The following is an 18,578-nucleotide window of genomic DNA, read 5'->3' on the forward strand; positions in this document are numbered from 1 at the left end:
TCTCAACATCATTTGGGGTCAGTCTTATATCAGTCTCAACATCATTTGGGCTTGGTCTTGACACCATTTGGACTTGGTCTCGTCTCAGTCACTGACATCACTTTTTATTGATATCTTGATTTGGAAGCTGGCACTGACTGATCGTGAACATTGCGCTGATGGAATGTCAACAGTATGGCTGCGGGACACTTTTTCTGGGTTTCGCGAATACTATGTATAGCTGTATAGGTGGACCATTTCATATAAATGCCCATCATTTTGGAATGGGATGTCCAACAAGCTCATATAGGTCTGAAGGTATGTCCACATACTTTTGACCATATAGTGTATGTACACTGTAGATGCTGGCTGACTTTGCTTAGCAGATGTTATGGTCTGCTTTTTAAATGCAGTGTGTGAAATGAGGCTGGTATTTAATGTGAGGTGGCTGTATTGATCAATAATCTAAATACATACACGAGTCCTTTATTTTGAGAATGTCAAAACTCTGCTACGAGACCACAACAAATGCAAAAAATAGATCTCCAGACTTCACAGCTTTGTGCATTCATATTGAAAGTTACAACAACTTTGAACAGCTAATGAGATTTTAAAAATGGAGCCATCAATTTTATAGCAATAGAATTTTTATAGCAACAGAAATTTGTTTAGCACACGTATCACTGGTGGGGGAAAAAGAGGGTGGTCTGATTCCGCTCCTGTCTTCCTCAGGACTCTGTCGCAGCTCAGCTGATCTCTTCTGCCCTCTAAAAGAGCAGCCGCGAGGATCCGTCACAAACATTTCAGTCATTACTGTCATCACCAGTTACGTCTCTGCAAGCCCTCCAACCACCAGCACTGCAGACCATAGAGAGTCAGAGGAAAATTCTCATTACAGGACAGTGATGACATGTTTTCTCATTTGTTAATTTAAATGATAAATCAGACGAACAAGAAAGCAGTCAGATATTAAACAAAGCAGACTGGAGACAGAAGGAAAAATGACTAGAATTTTGCAAACAAAAACAGACAGATTGCTGCAAGTGGGGGTACATGTGCCTGCTATAAATGCAGAGCTTGGGGCATCTTACCTTGGAGGTTCTTTCTCCTGTATAATAAACCTGTTTGGTCACATATTGAACTAAATTGCACCAAATCAGATTTTTTTAGATGCTGTTCCACTGGCTCAAGTTTGCTACTATTATTTCACGAAATGAGGTTTGAAATATTTTTTTTTTTTTTGGTGAAGACATAAACAGAGTCATTCAGAGTGGTTTGGTGTGAAATGCTCTGTTCTAGAGAAACAGACAGAGTCAGAATTGTTCACAGTGGTGGTGATAGGAACCAGACATCCACCTCCCAAAGCTCCCTCACAGAAAATTATTACATGAAATGGTTATGAATTCACTGCCTGATGTCTGAGACACTGTTTTATGATAGTTTTGAGAAGACTTTGGCCATAAAATCCATTCATGGTGGACGGATACGTGCAGAGTGCTGTGAAGCAAAATAGTCCCCTTATTATTTCAGATTTTCCACTATTTCCCATCATCAACATTCCATATAAAACTCAGAAGGCACATGTATGTTCACTGGTGGTTTTGGATAGTGAATACAGTCATGGCGACCCCTGGTTCCTGTCACCACCACTGTAAAGACATCTGAACCATTTCACACCAAACCACTCTGAATCACTCTGTTTACATCTTACACACTCAATTAAGGGGGGATTTGATAAATCATTGGAATTTCTCTTTAAATAAGCCGACAAGGGGTTTAATTGCTGTAGATACAAAGTACCTAATGACGTAATCTAGATGGGATGATGTCAGAGCAGACCACTACTGCAGCGGAGAAAATGTAGTTTAACTAAGTATAGTTTAATTTTTTTGTCCAGCTTTACTTTACCTTAGTTTAGTGTAGATTATGTTAATTTAAGTTGAATTTAGTTTAGATTACTTTACTTCGGTTTAGTTTAATTTAGTGTAGATTTACATGTTTAGTAATGTTTAGTTTAGTAATGTTTAGTTTTAGCATAAATTACTTATATTGGACTAGTATATTTTAGATAAGTTTAGTTTTGTGCAGATTGGTTTAGTTTAGTATACAAAGGTTAAATGTATGATTTAGTTCAGTTTAGGGTAGATTACTTTGGTTTAGTTTAATTATGTTTAGTTTTTACCTTTGTTTATTTCTCAAGCTTAGCTTTGTGTAGATTATTGTACTTTAGTGTAGATTATTTTGGTTTAGTTTAATTTAGTGTAGATTACTTTACAGGATTAGTTTAGTCTAATATAAGTCAGTTTAGTGTAAAATACTTTACTTTTGATTAGTTTACTTTAGTTTAAGTTAGTTTAGTTTATGTAGATTATTTTATTTTGGCCTAGTATAGTTTAGTTTAGTTTAGTTTAGTGTAGATTACTTTGGTATTGTTTAGTTTTAGTTTTACATTTTTAAATTTATTTGACAGGGACAATACAGGTAAGTGTTGCTACATAAAATGTAGCATGTAATGTATATAGCGCTTCTAGCTAAAACTAATTTGTTAATGTTTTCAGTGTTTCCTCCTTTCTTATCTCATTAGCAGAGTTAAATTTCTTTACAATGTCAAAATAAACTTAAAATATATGCTGTAATGGAATTTTCTGCTTTGATAAAAACCCCAGATTTCTTTTTCCCATCACACACACACACACACACACACACACACACACACACACACACACTGCAGGGGAGCAGAGAGGATTTTCCACATGAGACCTAAAATTGGATTATTTTACCATTCTGATTATTCAGCACTCTCTTCACCCGTGTCTTTGTCTATTTTAATGCTTCTATTCTATGTCTAAGAAATCCACTAGATATCTAGAAGCCTATGTATTCAAAGAAAGGTTGCTGATTATTTTCTTTCTAAAATGTCCATACTTAGCTGTTAGTCAAGCCTAGCAGATTGCATTATCCCAAAGTGATGAAGAGGTAATACAACATTTTTCCATTTCCCCCTTGATTTCACATACCAAGTTTATCCTGTTTCAGAAATACAGTTCATATTGCAGTCACACCTTCAGCAGTGTCATTTTCTTCATGCTGTCTGTGACTGATCAGCATAGTCTGCTCTCATAATCTGCTGATCTCATGTTATTGTACCTGTAATACAGTTTACAATAATTAGTGTACTTTTATATGTTCATTGTTTGTGTAGTATTGTTGGTCATTTACAGTTGCAATATTCCCAGTAAATTAGTATGATTGGCTAATGTTTCCAAATGTATTCATTTATAATACTTATTAAATTGTTGTAACAGTTATTTTAACAATTCACTCTAATTGTTTTTAACCTGTTTTGATGGTTTAGCGCCTTTCAGGCTCATGTTAGCTAGTGGACAAGAAAGTTAAACCAGAGATCTTCTAGTGAGAGCCGCCACCTAGTAATGTCTTTGTGGAGACAGCAGAGGGCGCCCTCAAGCGAGTCAGAAATGAAAGGGTTTCTGTGGAGCTTTTGTGCAAAATAATAGTTTGTAAATGCTTCATTTTTACACAGAAAAATGCACTTGTTTACTCAACACAGAACGTGCGTACACAGCCAAGTTACTCGGCTCGCCAACCAATCAGCACTCACAAGCATTAATGCTAATCAATCAGCACTCAGTAGCAGTAAAGCTAACCAATCAGCACTCAGTAGCAGTAACGCTAACCAATCAACTCTCAGTAGCAGTAATGCTAACCTGTCAATACTTGGTAGCAGTAATGCCAAACAATCAGCATTCATTAGCAGTAATGCCAATCAGCACCAAGTAGCAGTTATGTTAACAATTCAGGGCTCAGTAGCAGTAATGCTAACCAATCAGCACTCAGTAGTAGTAATGCTAACCAATCAGCACTCAGTAGCAGTAATGCTAACCATTCAGTGCTCAGTAGCAGTACTGTTAACCAGTCAGCATTTAGTAGCAGTAATGTTAGCATCCTGCTGCCAAAAACCTGTGTACTGTAGAAAAATGGACACTGTTAAATTCTTTGTTTCATACATCTGTTTACTTTCTACAGTGAAATTATGCTCTTACATAATTCATAGCTCTTACATGTTTTTAGCTGTTTAGCTCCATTAACCCCCATTCATTGAGGATTTGCTCATGGGTACCATCTAGTGTTTTGCGGTCATTTTTTTGATATAACTGGAATATTAGGAAGTGGCCAAACTGAATCCAGGTCTGTTTAAATCACAAAGTCAGATTGTTTTACCTGGTTATGCAGTTTATCTGTTGGTGATGTAGGATAAGCTGTCATTACTTCTGGGCTACATTAGCCCAAACTAAAGAAGCAAACTTCAGGGATCAAACATATATTAGCTGGTTGATTGCATTTGAAGTAAGCAAGGGAAAATGTGTGAATTATTGTAGACCCACTACTGGCTGGTGCTGGTTCCAAGAGGCTCGGGAGGCTCATGGCTAGTGCATGTCCTCTTACAAAGGGACTTTAATGTGTTTAAATTCGTTGTTTATTAACACGATAATATGTTCTGTGTCATTTGTGTCATTGTGTGTTGGGTATTGATTTAGTTAGTGTGTTTTGTGTCTGGGTTGGTCACCTATGAGGGTGAAGCCTGTGGCTGGTGCTGACCTCCCCCACGAGTTCCGTGCTTTATATGTGCCTTTCTGCCTGCTGTTTAAAAAAGAGGACTTCTCGTGGTAGAATCATGGCATCCCCTGTGTCTTATTCTACTCTGAGGCAACAGTATATTAAGTGTGCGAAATACCCCCTGGTAACTGAGGGGTCTAATGTTGGCTGGCTTCTCCAGCGTTGTTGGGCTGCCAATTCACTTGCCAAAGTGGCACTGATTGGTTTATCAATTCTCTGTCTGGAAATGCTCTGTTCTAGTTTGGTGATGCGCTCTTCCTTACATTAACTGAGATCTTACTCATCTCCTCTTCTGTCTTCAGTGCGATAAATGAGGAACAGTCACTCTTTACACCAAACTCTTGGGAAACTGGGTGAGTTTTCAGATTTACAGATATGCTGCAGCACATTGTAAAGTTTTCATGGGTATTCTGAGCATAGTTACAGTTGATATGAAGGATCAGCTGGGTGAAACAATTTGCAGTAGTGGCACCTCGAGATAGACCACCCTGAGGTAACCAGTGCTGCATCACGAGTTAATTTAGAACATTACAGACAGAGGCTGACTGTTTTATCGGTGAAGCAGCTAAACAATGAAGTTTTCTTTGAATTTGTATTTGAGCATCTAATTTACCCTACCATTACATCATAAGTTTATTTTGAGGGACCTCCTAGAATTTTGATTTTGAGATATTCAGGGGGCTCAAGAGATTAATTAGTGAGTTCCGGACCCCCACAGGACCCCCTGTATTTTGATCCCAGCTGTCATTCGGCGGAAAGCAGAATATACCCTGGACAGGTCGCCAGTCCATCACAGGGCAGACAGACAGACATATACATGTACTGATGTACACTGATTTATATTTCATTCAGGCCTTAACAGGAGTGATGATAGCATGACATAAAATCATAAGACTCAGGCCAAACTGAGAAGAGAAAACATGAATAAATAATACATCTATAAGACCATTCAGCATGAATTTCTATAGGTAAAAATTACAGAGCAGCTTTTTTCATTGTTGCACTGATTTACTGTGATTACTGTAACGGTCACTAGGTGGCAGTATATAACCATTCAGTCCTGGCCTACACTGATTAAAACGTACACCATAAACTAGAAAAATACAGTACAGTGTCTGATGTCTGTATTATAACACACATCTTTATGTTGCTCTTAAACCCTGAACTGAGCTGTAATAAACAGTGAGACAGTAGCACTGTAGGAGTTATAACAACAGTAACTTATACAGTGTGGATTTACATATTACAAACTATTCACCAAATGGTGCACTGAAAAAATTGTTGAATTTATATGATTCAAATGTGTACATCAGCTCCACGCAAATGAAATGTGTAATATTAAAGAAGTTAATTATAGTAATTATGTTGATGTAACATTCTTCATACAAGCCAAACTACATATATGAATCATGTAAATTTAAAGCAGCCCTTAAGATACTTTTTTCAGTGTATTTTTAGGTGTTTTATTCAATAATTGTTTCTATTTACTTTCATTTTTTGTCATATTTTCAGCCTTGAGATTTAATCTCTACCTTTGAAATATGATACATTTGTGTTGTACCATTTTCTTTACTAAAGGACCCTTGGAGCACCATCTTTTTTAAGAGTGTGTATCTTAATTCCACCCATATTTAAGGTCACACTAAGTTGCCTTGGAAGAATGAAATGTACAAAAGTCCATGGAAAAACATCACATAGTGATTTTAAGATTGATTTTTAAGCTTGTTTATTTATGTGTTTGTTGGTTGGTTGGTTGGTTGGTTGGCATATTTATTTATTCATTTATTTATTTATATATTCCACAATTCAACCACTGGGTGCGTCCAAAATCCAAAAATAAGAAACAGGTCAGAGAGGAGAGAAGGTCCGACTGAAAACTACAAGAAAACAACCAAAATAACTAAACTGCACCTGTAGAAAGTCAGGAATTAGGAAGCACAGCTCAGAAATGCAGGAGAAGCTGTTCCTGAAACAGTCTCCAAAATATCCATGAAACACATTGATCATCGAGCCTCAGTTTCCTTTTGTTCTGTCCTCCTGTATTGATGATCTCATAATCTGCAGCCACAGAAAGCCTCCAGACCAGTTAACCTGCTCTCAACTCCACACACCCTGCACTCCTTCACCTTTGACCTTGACCCTGTGACTCATTAACAATTTAGTCTGAGAGAAACGGGGCCTGTCGCAAATGAAGTCCTACAATTAGTGCTCTGCTAGTCCTAGTCTCAGAAGCTCCAAACACAGAGGCCAAGTGCAAAATACAGGGGGTCATGGGGGGTCTGGCACCCCCTAATTAAGCTCTTGGATCCCCTGAAGGTCTCAAAATCAAACTTCTGAAGGGTTCATGAAAATATGTTTATTATGACATTATGCTGTCCATGAGGGAAAAATAGATCATTTCAGTGAAACTCATTGTTTATCTGCTTCACTCACAATCAGCTTCTGTCTTTGGTGTTCTTAACTACCTAGAGCTGCAGCACTGCTCTGCCTCAGGGTGGCGCTGTAGCAGGCTGGTTCAACCAGTTGGTCCTTTATAGTCTAGAAACTGTAAATCTGCCCGGATTCCTCTGAAATACTTTACAATGAGCTGCAGCAGATCTGTAAATCTGAAAACTCGCCCCGTTTCAAAAGAGTTTGGTGTAAAGAGTGACTGTTCCTCATTTCACACACTGAAGACAGAAGAGGAGATGAGTAAGATCTCAGTTAATGTGAGGAAAAGAGCATTTCCAGAAGAATAACTGTTAAACCAAACATTCTGCAGCAACTGAAGCATCAGCGCCACTTTGGTGAGTGAGTTAGCAGCCAGACAATGCTGGAGTAGTTGCCACCCCTCAAATGCCAGGGGACATTTCACAAGCTGCACAGAGGTGATGTTTAATGTATACGCTAATGCTGCGCACGGATAGTCATTGTAAACTCGAGGAAGTGGCAGTTAAACAGCTCACTTAGTCATAAATACTAGCCAGAACATTCTGATACCACGTAAACAAAGCACATCAGTAGCTGGCAAGCAGTGTGGTCTGTTATCAGTCATACTCTGTTTTTTAAATGGTCTGATTGTCTGATCCACTCTTGTTCAGTGTAATGCAGCCCAAAAGCTGCATTTTTGCTCAAGCAGAGGTATAAAAGTACACGCTCCTAGATGTGCCTAAAAAGTTAAAGTATTTCTTCAAAAAGCTTTGTTAAGATGACAACTACTGGCAAAGAATGAAATGTGAAATAAACAAAATGGAATAGTTTGCTTCAAGACAGTAGAATGATGTGTAACATATTTAAACACTGTGTTATTGCATTGTATGACACTATGTTTTGTATTGTTTATTTTGTGAGCGATGTCAGTAGCATAAAATACAGTGTAATATGTCTTTAAACGGAACTTGGAATAGTTGCAGGGTTTGTTTGTAACAATGTGCATGTAAAGTAAGTACATCCACTTTTGTATTGGATTGGAGTGCCATGAGCACACATTGTTAGAATTATTATTATTTTCAATCTTTATAGTTTCATAAGATGAAACTAATGTATAAATCACAAAACTCTCAATGGATTTGTGCATGCTTATTTTTATAATCAGATCTGACCGTACGCAGTCTTGAGTGTCTCTGTCTCAGTAGCTGATGCTCTGTTTACACTGCAGCACTACAGTATTGTTTTCGGTTGACCTTGAGGGTCATTTTTGGAGTGTGGACTGAAATAGCAGACTCTCTCCACTTCTGCACTGATGAGCTGTTTCTCATTTATGACCACTTTAACTTCTTGCTGCCCCCTGCTGGCTGAAGATATTTCACCCTCACTTCACATGACCTCTGGAGTTCTGCGGTCGCTTTTGTGCCTTCAATCAATCATTTATTAAATTAAATCAGTTTAATCAATCCTTCACTAAGTTAAACAACTTTAATCAAACTTTCTCTCAGTTAAATCAGTTTAATCAATTCTTCATTAAGTTAAACAACTTTAATCAAACCTTCTCTCAGTTTAACCAGTTTAATCAACCTTCACTAAGTTAAACAAATTTAATCAAACCTTCTCTCAGTTTAAGCAGTTTAACCAATCCTTAACTAAATTAAATCACTTTAATCAATCCTTTGCTAAGTGAAAACAATTTAATCAATCCATTTTTAAGTGAAATCAGTTTAAACGATCCTTCAAGTTAAACAAGTTTAATCAATTCTTCACCAAGTTAAATCACTTTAATCAATCCTTCACTGAGTTAAATCTGTTTAATAAAACGTTACTTAAGTGAAATCAGTTTAATCAATGCTTCAGTAAGTGAAATTAGGTGAGCTGATGATGGAACAAATCCATAATATATATAACTTTATTAAATTCTCTCTCTCTCTCTCTCTTTCTCTCTTTCTCTCGACACCAAACCCCTCACCATTAAAACAGGATCAGTTCCTCCGCGCCCTTTGATCCTGTTCTTTCTGCTACACCAAATAGCCAGTTTCGCTGCTCCATACAAAAAGTTTAAAAGTATGACCTCGTCTCTCCTTGAGACAGAATACTTTGGTCCGTAGAGAAATAAGCTCTGGTCAAAAACACCCAAAATCACTAAATCCCAATTTCTAACTAAATTTAAAATCTGGCGTAGGCGAGAACACTGTATGAAAATTTGAGACAACGTCTCAGAAACCCCACAAAAAGGACACCCATCCCCAGCTAAAGGATCAAGTCGTGCCACGTGCCTGTTTGTGGCTAGTATCCCATGTACAATCCTCCACTGGAGGTCTCCCACTCTCTTTTCAATGGGCCTTTTGTACAGAGACCGCCAGCTACCTTTAGGTGACGAGTCTGCCCTCACAACCTCAGTCCATTTGGTTTCCCGCAGATCCATGAGAGACCGAAAATTCAAGACTTTAGTGCAGGCAAAATATAATGACCGTTTGTTTAGTCCACTAAAGTTCCCAAGAGCTGGGGTCCCTAATGAAAGGAGCTTCCCTTGACCATCCTGCCAGTCCTCCCATTCCACTCTGACCACCAGCTCTGGAAAATCCACCATTTCACTCCAGCAGTCCTCCACAGGTGCTGTATCCAGATATTCTAGAACTGAGACAGAGAGGTCAGACCTCAACTGGTCTAATACCTGTGAAACCATGCGCACTGACCTGAGACCAACCATATCTGCCAACAGTTCTGCTGTGATCCACGCTGTACCCCTCCTCACATGGCGAAGCTTACTGATGCCAGCTTCCAAGAAGCTGGCCCTCAGTGCACCAGAGACCCGGGACAGTGTCGGAAATGCAGAGTTAAAGAACAAAGGTTCCTCGAATATCCACTTGGATGGAACTGCGCAGCTCCATCTGTTCCCAGCGAAAGGGAGAACAGGTGTCTGTCCAGGCCCATACGACCAGCAACCCGCAGAAGGGCACAGGCCATATCCATCCAAGCATGACGCTGGTGATACAGCAGCCGCTGCACTGCCTGTAAGCGTAAGACAGCGACTCTGGAGCGGATATCCATCAGCCCTTGTCCACCCTCCTGCACAGGGAGATACAACACTGCAGCTCTCAACCAGTGCTGACCACTCCAGAAAAAGTCCACCAGCACCCTCTGAATGGCATTAATCAGTTCTCCAGGTGGATTTAGCACAGTGAACTTATGCCACAATGTTGATGCTATAAGGTTGTTGGCGACAAGAACTCGCCCCCTATATGATAACTGGGGTAGCAACCATGACCATTTAAGCAACTTGACACGCACTTTCTCCATTAGCCCCTCCCAGTTCTTAGTCTTAACTTCCTCAGTTCCTAACCAGACCCCTAAAAACTTCAACCCCTTCCTACCCCACTGTACACCACCTGGAAGTAGTGGCAGAGAGCTATTCCCACACGGACCACACCATAAAGCTTCTGTCTTATCCCAGTTTAGTCTTGCAGAGGAGGCTTGTTCATAAGCCTTCAAAGAATCTTTTAAAAACATCACATCTGCTTCATGACGTATCACCACTGTAATATCATCAGCATAAGCAGAGAGTTTAATGGAATTGATCCCACACTGCAAACCTAACAGCTTCTTCCTCAGTAAGCAGAGAAAAGGCTCAACTGCAATAGAGTAGAGCTGTCCTGAGAGTGGACAGCCCTGCCTAATCCCCCTGCTAACTGGGACTGGACGGCTTAGAACACCTCCCACCTTAATCATGCGAGAAGCACCAGTGCACAGTAACCTTACCCAGGATAAAAAACCCTCCCCAAAACCAAAAGATCTCAAAGTATCAAACAAGTACTCATGATCAACACAATCAAAAGCCTTTTCTTGATCGAGGGACAGAAGGCCAAACTCAGAACCAGACAGTCTAGCATAGTCTAACATATCCCTAATAAGAAATAAGTTATCATAAATGGACCTCTGTGCTACACAGTATGATTGGTCTACATGTACAATTGAGTCCAAAACTTTTTTAAGTCTGTTGGCGACACAGCATGACAGGATCTTATAGTCAGTGCAAAGGAGTGACACAGGCCACCAGTTCTTAAGCAGGCAGAGGTCTCCCTTCTTCGGCAGAAGAGAGAGGACAGCACGCTGGCAGCTCTGCGGAAGCATTTTGGCATCAAAGCTAGCCTGCAGAACGCTAAGAAAGTCTTTCCCAATGACCCGCCAGAAGGCCTTGTAAAAGTCCACAGGTAGACCGTCAATTCCTGGTGCTCGTCCAGAGGTGAGCTGATGCACAGCTTCTGTCACCTCTTCAAAAGTCAATGCAGTGTCCAGTGCTTGACTCTGCTCTTGATCCAACTCAGGAAGATCTGTAAGCAGCGCCTCTGAGCAACACTGGTCCGTACCTCCAGCTGTGAACAAGTCAGAGTAGTAACGTTCAGCCAGCCTCCGCATCTCAACAGGGTCTGAGGTTACGGAACCATCGTCCTTTCGCAAAGACACCAAAAACTGACAATCAACAGTGGATCTTTCCAAATTAAAAAAGAAAGTAGTGGGAGCATCCATATCATTAAGAGACACAAACCGTGATCTAACAAGAGCCCCCTTCGCTTTTTCATTTAAAATAGCACCTAATTCCTGACGCTTTGTAGTTAAAACTGTTTGTAAAGCAGGGACATTCTGATTTATCATAAGGTCATGAACCCTTACAATATCCTGCTCCAACTCTTTAATAGCTGTCCTCAGCCTAGCTGTGGAGTACGATGTAAAATTCTGACAGAAAATTTTAATCTGCACCTTCCCTATCTCCCACCACTGCATTAGACTATCAAAATCCCCCTTTTTTTCAACCCACTTCCCCCAAAACTAAATAAAGTTTTCACAGAAGCCTTTGTCTAACAACAGTTTCCTATTAAAATACCATAAACAACTTCTGCTAACTTGAGAAACAATTGAGAAATTGACAGTACATAGATGATCAGAAAAAGAAGTTGGAAAAATATTAGACTGACTGACCCTATGTCTCACATTTTGGGAGACATAAAGTCTGTCCAGTCGCGCTGCAAAAACCCTCTCAGCAGAAACTTTTACCCAAGTGTTCTGTTTGACCATAGGATATTTTTCCCGCCATACATCTGTCAAAGTAAATGTAGATATAACAGAAGCTAAAGCAGATGCAGACTGGGGATGTGGTTCTTCCCCATTTCTGTCTTTAGTAAAATCTAATGTGCAGTTTCAGTCCCCCCCTATAACAGTGATGTCCCCAGAAGAAAGAGACTGCAGTATATGCTTCAGTCTGGTAAAAAACTCTACTCTATCAGGTCCTCTATTAGGAGCGTACACATTAATAAAAACAAAAATGTGATCATTAATCTTAGCCCTAATCATCAGTAAGCGCCCTGCTTCTATTTCACTCTTAGATAAAACTGTAACCTTTAAAGACTATGAGAAAAGTATGGCCACTCCTGCACTGACATTAGAGAAATAATCTCCCCTCCACCACAAACCCCAATCAGCTGCCCCCTCCTCACTACTGTGGGTCTCTTGTAAAAAACATACTTTTAACTGCTTTAGGCTAAAGAATTCAGAAACCACAGACTGTTTACCCCTATCGCTCAACCCATTAACGTTCAGAGAGCCCACCCTCAGAAGCCCCATCAACGCAGGAAATAGGAGAGAACAGAGAAGAGAACGGAAAAAGCAGACAGGAGAGGCCCTTTCCCCACGTGCACTGAGCTCATACATTCATATGGTCAGAACCAGCTCTAGTACCAGACTTAGCAGATTTAGCCTTTCGGACCGCAGTTACATGTTTTTTAAGACGAAAACGCTTTTGCCTCGAGAGAACATCATAGCCAACACTGTTCTGCACCTTCAACACTGAACACACAAACTTGTCCAAATCAGGGAAAAAATCACTGACGTCTACAGGTCTGCCTTTAGTCTCATCCAGGAACGAGTTGATCTGATCTACCGTGTACAGCGTTTCACTGCTGAACTGACTGCCCCCGGTATCAGACACCTCAGACAGCTCTCTCTCTCTCTCTCTCTCTCTCTCTCTCTCTCTCTCTCTGTCTCTCTCTCTCTCTATTTTAATCCTTTCTTAATTCTCACCCTGACTCTTAACCCTCCTCCTCTCCTTAATCCTGCACTGTGACAGTGTAGTGATCTGTGATCAGTGTGGTTCTGTTACGGCTCATTACTGACCTCTGCCTCTCTGTATGTGTTGCTGGGTGATGGAGGATGAGGTTAGTGTTGGTGATGGAGCTTCAGTTCTTTCTGTCTCATTTACTTAATTTCTTAATGAAGCTCCAAATGTGCAGAAGGAGCGTGTGATCTGGTTCACAGACTGAACTTACTGCAGAGAGATTTTCAGGCCTGTCAGCTGATCCATGTCCATTCCTCATAAGACAATCACTTGTTTTACTTCCAGCTACTGAATGACAAGCTTTACGTATTTATGCCCAATCCACCCCTCATAATGAGACAAAACAATGTCTCAGACGTCAGGCAGCGTATTTATAACCACTTTTTGTAATGACTTTCTGTGAGGGAGCTTTCAGAGGTGGATGTCTGGTTTCTATCACCAACACTGTGAACAATTCTGACTCGGTAAGTTTCTCTAAAACAGAGCATTTCACACCAAACCACTCTGAACGACTCTGTTTATGTTCCAACCATTTAAAACTGATGGAATTCCTTTTTAATGCAGTTGTCACCAACCATCCTCCTGGAGATCTTCCTTCAGGCAGCTTCAAACCTCCAGATCAAACCTCCAAATCTAACACACCTCATTCAGCTAATCAACGGCTTCTGAATGAAATAATCAAATTCAAGCATGTTCACCTCTTTCAGAAAGCAGTCTTGAGTTATTTTGGTCTTGTTTTGTTGAAATGTACATCTCTCCAGATTCAGTTTGTCAGCCAATGAGATGGAACTCTCTTCTAATATCTCCCAGTACATCGCTCCATCCATGTTTCTTTGATGGCCCAGTGCTGAATACAGAGCAGCAGCTCCATGTCATAAATTTTAGATACGCATCTCTGAGCTTCCTTTTTAGCAGAGAAGTTTGGGTGCAGGAATGGAGATGATTGACTTGCTGTCCAACGTCACCGAGCCTCTGGACCTTTTGGTCCTTTCAACCTCGTCTCCTGGCCTCGACTGTTACTGCACTTGTGACTATTTCTGTTCTTGTATCTGTTCCTGTGTTTGTCCCTATTTCTGTCACTGTCCAAAGGCAAATCAATGCAAGGCAAGGCAAGACAAGGCGCAGCGCGGCAGGGCAAGGCAAGGCAAAGGGGTTCTATGTTGCGACCTGTCCAGTGTGTTTCCTGCCTTCTGCTTGATGACCCCTGGGAAAGGCTCCAGCACCCCTGATGTGATCCAGAAGGATAAGCGGCATAGATAATGTGTGTGTGTGTGTGTGTGTGTGTGTGTGTGTGTGTGTTCTATGTAGCACTATAAAGGATTCTTCTATTGTTATGATGTCATGCTTGTAACAATAGCAGAACTCTTTTTGATGCTATATAAAACATTTTCAACAAGATTCTATGTAGAACCATCTTCAGTACATTTTCCATGAATCTGAAGAGCCATTTCATGATGCAAAGAACCCTTTAACCATGCAAGGGATTCTTTGAGTGTTCATGGTTCTATATATAACCATTTTATTTAATAAAGAACCCATGAAGAACCATCTCATTTAATTTCTGCCCCTCTGTCACAGCCATGTGCTTTTATTTTTGTAATTGTCTCTGCTCTGCTCCCCACATTCTCATTAGTATTCCTGTGTGTAGTTCTCTTCTCATCCTTCTCCTCGGTCAGGGGCAGCAACATGCGGTTCCGGAGCCACATGCATCTTTTTTACTGTCCTGTTGCGGCTCCACAGCAGAATTAGATTGTTAGATAAAAATAAAATAATCATCCTTTGCAGTAAAATGGTCATTCTAAGACTGCTGGTCACGTAGCAACACAGACAACAATCTTGCCTAGCTAGTAGCAAACAAAACAGCAAAGAGAAAGATTTAAGACGAATATCGAGAATTTGGAGATGACTTATTTGCATTTGTAATCACTCAGATGGTTTCCTGATACATTTAATCTGCACTGAAAAACTGTCAAACACTAAAAAGTCGCAAAGCTGAAGTCAGTTTCTCGTTTGCCAGTTTCTTGTTCAAATTTTCCTGTTCCACCTTAAAATGGTGCAGCAGTACATTCTAGCACCTCAGGCACCATTTAAGGTGGAACAGCAAAAATTTGAACTATAAGCTGGCTAATGAGAAGCTGACTTCTGCCTCATAAAAGAACAAATGATAAGAGACTTTTTACACGAAACTATTCTACTTTTGAGGAAAAGTTTCTGCCATTTCTGTACATATTTGTATCATTTCATAACCTAATATTTTAAACAGAACAATTAAATAAAAAGCCTGGAGATGAGACGGGGTGTGTGTAGTCGATACAACTTAGAAAATATAATTTCACTGGATTATGGTACAGTTATGTACCCTGACTAAAGGTACTGAGATGTACCCTTGAGGGAACCACCCCAGTGACAGGAGGGGTACTGCCCCAGTGAGAGTTTACTACCTTTTTTCTGTGCACTAGGATGCTGGTACATACTGAGAATATTTACAGCCTAGGTGGTAAAACATTGGTTCAGTAAAATGGACATGAAATGTTGTGGCCCCCAAGGTGGTTTCATTTTTGCTGAAACGGGATAAAATGGCTCTTCTTAACATTTGGGTTGCCACGTCTTGTTCTAGGAGTTCCCCATTGTGTCTGATGTAGTCTTTGTTTCAGTCTTGCCTTGTCTAGTCTAGATTCTACCCTGCGTTTGGTTTCCCCATTTGTAATTCTTGTTTAATCTCATGTAGTATGTTCTTTTGTATTTTTTGTGTTTCTTTTAGTACTTTGTCATCTATACAAAAACCTATACCTGCTTGCACTTACATGCAGCCTCATCACTGACCAAATGTGACACTTTGTTTATGATTATGAATACATCCTATTTTGTTGATATTTATAAGTACAATGTCAAAATACAGTGGCCCTTATTCCTCGTAAAAGAGTGCGGATTTGACTGCCTTTGATGATGTATGAACTACTTTGCGTCATTAGATTTTCATACAATGTGGAAACGAGGTGAGTGCGTGAAATCAAGCACCAGCCTACCAGCTCCTCATTTACAAATAATTTAAATGAAGCACGCCCTACTTCATGCAGATGTTTCAGTAGGGAGGGAATAAAACAGCAGCATTACACAGCTCGTGAGCCAATAGCTGTGATTGTAGGTGGAGTTTGAGGTACATTGCTCCCCCTACTGACCAAACTTTATAGTGTTGAAATTATGACCACTAGAAAGAATAAAATTTGAAGTAACCAAAACATCTTCGTTTAAAACAGTAGAATAATGTGAGTGTGTAGTGTGATTATATTCCTAAAATAACATATTTAAATGCAATATTATTGCAGTGTATGACACTAGCAGTGCTTTGTATTGTTTATTTTGTGGGTGGAGTCAGTGGTATAAAACAATGTGAATGTAAAATAAGTACAACCACTTTTGTACTGGATTGCCATGAGCACAAATTATTAGTCTTATGATTATTATTATTATTATTATTATTGTTATCATCATCATCATCATCATTATTATTATTATTATTATTATTATTATTATTATTATTGTTATTATTATTATTATTTTCTAATTATATTGATTGTAGGTTTGGTTAGTTACCTGTAAATCAGGCATTTTTCCCAGTTGTCAAACTATAATACTCAAATTTACATTTACTCCTACCAGACATGACTTTGATTGTAAGAATATGCCACAAATTAAATTGCTGAAAAACAAAACATCCTCTAAGACGAGGTTGTATAAACCACTCATCGTGCAGCAGCCTCCTCCTTACAGCATGTTATTTATACACAGTGCAATCTGAAGGAGAAAAAGCCAGAGAGAAGGTCAAGGCCTCATGGAAATCTTCACAAAGCCTCTGCATGAGACAGAGCAGCTGAACCACGTGAGTCATTCATTCAGGGCTCCTGACTATTATGTCATTATTATTATTATTATTTACTCCTTCTATGAAAGATGGCTTCAGAGCGACTTTACCCCGGGATCATGTGTCTCCATGGCAACTTCCCTTTAACACCACTTGTTGCTGAAGGCTGAAGACATGCAAGCCTGTTTGTGAAGGAGCACAAAACAGCAGAAGTCTCTTCTAAATATACTCCATTAGAGCTTCACTGACCTTTGCTAATACATTAGAGACCTATTGTTGATTATATCAAACTGTGATGGGATTATTTTTTCTGATTACTGTAAAAAGGAAACTCGCTACTTTACTTCTGAGTTACTCTCCAAACACATCTGTACCAATGAAAAGCACAGGTGAAACTGGATTTAAATACTTTATTTAGAAAAAGATAACCAGCCTTAGTAAACATCATTATAAAAATGTATGTTTTATAAGAGAATTCCATCAAATTGTCAAAAATTTACCATAGCTTGGTCATTGAAATCCAAGTTTATTATCCTTACTATGTCTGAATTTTATATGGAATATTGATGATGGTAAAAAAGCAGGAAATCTGAAAAAAAAAATGTTTTCTTTACGGAATATTTTGCCTCACAACACCCTGCATGTACGCGTCCACCCGGCATGCATGTTAAAAGCATTTAGTGATGCAGACATATATGTGTATATGTGTGTATATATATATATATATATATATATATATATATATATATATATATATATATATTTTGTTTTATAATTATTTAAAAAGAAAGAATTCCCTCAGAAGGTCCAGTGACACTTGGGGGGAAAAATGTGCACATGACAAGATCTAGAATTTTTTTGTTTTCCACAGGTTGAGATAGCAGCATTTTCTTGAAAATGCTCTTGATTTTTCCCATAGAGAAGAACTGCTTGGACCCAGAGTTTGTGGGTTTAGCAAGCATTTAGTTTGCAAAGCATAACACCAATTACAGAATGACACACAGCTTCTTGTACAGTTTTTTAATTGCTACATGAATACAAAATACAAATCAAATGTGCTTTTCATAACAGTTGCTCACCAGAGCTGAGGACAATCTGTGCATTTTATGAGATTATATGATTGTTTCAACCCTCATACACCTTATTGTCATATTGCTATTCTACTTAAAAGTGATTTCAAAATTACATAATTATGTACACAACATGAAATATATACAACCCCAATTCCAAAAAAGTTGGGCCACTGTGTAAAATGTAAATAAATGTAAATAAAAACAGAATGTAATGATTTGCAAATCTCATAGACACATTTTTATTCACAATAGAACATAGAACACATATCAGATGTTGAAAGTGAGACATTTTACCATTTCATGAAAAACATTAACTCATTTAGAACTTAATGGCAGCAACTTAAAAACGGACAGGGGCAACAAAACGCTGGAAAAGTAAGTGGTACTAATAAAAAAACAGCTGGAGGAACAATGTGCAACTAACTCATATGGCTGGGTATAAAAGAGGCAGGTTTTAGAGAGGCAGACTCTCTAAAGATAGGGCAGAGCTTCACCAGTCTGAGAAAACTGA

Source organism: Colossoma macropomum, unplaced genomic scaffold (genome assembly GCF_904425465.1).
Source record: "Colossoma macropomum unplaced genomic scaffold, Colossoma_macropomum, whole genome shotgun sequence".
NCBI classification, from domain to species: Eukaryota; Metazoa; Chordata; class Actinopteri; order Characiformes; family Serrasalmidae; genus Colossoma; species Colossoma macropomum.